Genomic DNA, 2814 nt, shown 5'->3' on the forward strand with positions numbered 1-2814 from the left:
AACAACAGCAACCATGGGCGGGGCAAAAGAAGATAAGTTTCCAAAACGGAGAGAGCTTCAACCAAGGCGGCAAGGCCCCATTTCAATCTCAATTTCTGCAGAAGCAGCAGTTTCAACCTAGACCTCAGCAGGAGTACCAGGTTCCCTCTCAAACTCAACCTGATTTTTCTACACTAACCCCAGTTATTTCTGACATGATAGAGAAGCAGAATTAGAAATTGAGAGCGGAGATGGAGATGCGGATGCAGGTGATGATGGAGTTCCAAACGAGGCAAATGCTGGAATCACAAGAACAAATGAGGAAGCTGCTGGAGTGCCTAAAACCAGGAACTTCTGAACTTCAAGGTACACAAATAGAACCTAACTGCACATCTAGTAGATTCCCTACTAAACCCATGATAAATCCGTGCAATCTACACCATGTACAACATTCCATTCATGATGAGATGAGTGAGGAAGATCCTGAAGTTCTAGCAATCTCAAAACTGAGAAGTGGGAGAGAAATTCAGGACCCTTACCAGAATTCTGCAGAGAAATCAAGGAAGGAACATGAGCAAAGTAGAGAGGAAGAGGAACCTTCTTATGCGAAGGAGCCTCTATCTTCTACCCATACTCATGACGTTCCTTATCCCTCTGCTCTAAAGAGAATAAAACCTATCATTGACTATGAAAATAGGTTGCTAAAAATTTTAAAAAGGCCACCATGACTGTTACTGTAGAAGACATGTTTAGGTGTGCACCCTCTTTAAAGAAATACCTTAAGGATTCTTGCACTAATAGAAAACCCAGGGAAGTAGTTAAACTTTCAGAAAATGCATCTAGCATTTTGAATGCCATCCCTATCAAAATGAGAGATCCTAGAGCCCCTTTCATTACATGTGAAATAGGAGAAAAAAGCTTTTCCAAAGTCCTATTAGATACCGGAGCGAGCATAAGTATCATTCCAACAGCTTTATACGAGGAGTATGGATTTGGAGAATTAAAGGAAATACACATGGACCTACTCCTTGCTGATGGAACTATTAGGCAACCTGAGGGAAGATTAACTGATGTCATGATCACTGTAGAAAACTGTGAAATTCCAGTAGATTTCATAGTGACTGATGTAAAGATATCGGGGAATATTAGCTTAGCTCCTATAATTCTAGGAAGACCCTTCTTAGTCACGGCAAGGACAATTATGGATTGGGAGAAGGGAACTGTAGAATTCAAAATTGGAAAGGAGAGAGTTCAAATTGATATATAGAAAATGATGAAGTGTCCTTTAGGAAGCAACGAAGAATTAAATTTGTGTACAGAGGATGAAGGAGAGGTGGAAGTTGTAAAGGGGTATTTATCGCATGTAGAAGGGAGAGAGCTAGATGATGAGATTACAGACTCTCCTTCAGTTGAGGTAGGCCTAGAGTTAAAACCTCTACCTTCATCCCTAAAATATGCATATTTGGATGACAAGGAAACTTTACCGGTGATAATCTCTTCATCACTTACTCAAAAACAAGAAGAGGAATTGCTTAAGGTACTTAGAGAGCATAAGGAGGCCATAGGGTGGACGTTTGACGACATTAAGGGAATTCCATCCTCTATTTGTGAACCTAGAATTTTCTTGGAGGAGGAAGCTAGACCTTGTAGAGAGCATCAAAGGAGGCTCAACCCTTATATGAGAGAAGTCCTTAAGAAGGAAATATTGAAGTGGTTAAACGCAGGAATTATATATGCCATCTCCGATAGTAGATGGGTGAGCCCTGTACACATGGTTCCCAAGAAGTCTGGAGTGACAGTAGAAGTCAATGAGAAAGGAGAAGAAGTGCAGAAACGCTTAACCACTGGATGGAGAGTATGCATCGACTATCGAAAGCTCTACAAGGCGACCAAGAAGGATCACTACCCACAACCCTTCATGGATCAAATATTGGAAAAACTGTCGGGGCAACAATACTTCTGTTTTCTTGATGGATATTCAGGATACAACCAAGTGAACATTCATCCTGAAGATCAAGAAAAGACGACCTTCACGAGTCCTGTGGGGACATACGCCTTTAGGGGTATCCCTTTTGGGTTGTGAAATGCACCTGCCACATTCCAGCGATGCATGAATGGATTATTCTCCGATCTAGTGGGAGACTGTTTAGAGATCTTCATGGGTGATTTTTCTGTCTTTGGATCGACCTATGAGAACTGACTCCTAAGTCTCACCAAAGTGTTAAAGAGATGCATTGAATCCAACCTCGTACTAAGTTGGGAAAAATCTCATTTCATGGTGCAGGAGGGAGTGGTGCTGGGTCACATGGTAAGCAACCGTGGATTGGAAGTGGACAATGCCAAGATCAAAATCATCCAGGACCTTCCACCTCCAACCAACCTAAAAATCCTTAGAGGTTTTCTTGGCCACGCTGGTTTCTATAGACGTTTTATTTTGGACTTTGCTAAAATTTCTAAACCTCTTACTAATTTTTATCGTCTAAGAATAATGATTTTGAACTAACACTAGAAGCAAAAAATGCATTTTATACTTTGAAAGAAGCCCTGGTGAATGCGCCTATCTTGCAAGGGCCAGATTGGACCCTTCCTCTTGAACTAATGTGTGATGCTTCTGATTTTGCTGTAGGATCAATGTTAGGTCAAAGAATTAATAAGAAACCAGTGATCATCTACTATGCCAGCAGGACTTTAGTCGACGAAAAATTGAACTACACAACTATAGAGAAAGAACTGCTGGCAATTATTTTTGCATTAGAGAAGTTTAGGTCTTATTTACTAGGTAGTAAAATTACTTTTTTTCTGATCATGCAGCTATTAAATACTTATTAGCAAAGA

Source organism: Wolffia australiana, chromosome 5 (assembly GCF_029677425.1).
Source record: "Wolffia australiana isolate 7733 chromosome 5, ASM2967742v1".
Classification (NCBI taxonomy): domain Eukaryota; kingdom Viridiplantae; phylum Streptophyta; class Magnoliopsida; order Alismatales; family Araceae; genus Wolffia; species Wolffia australiana.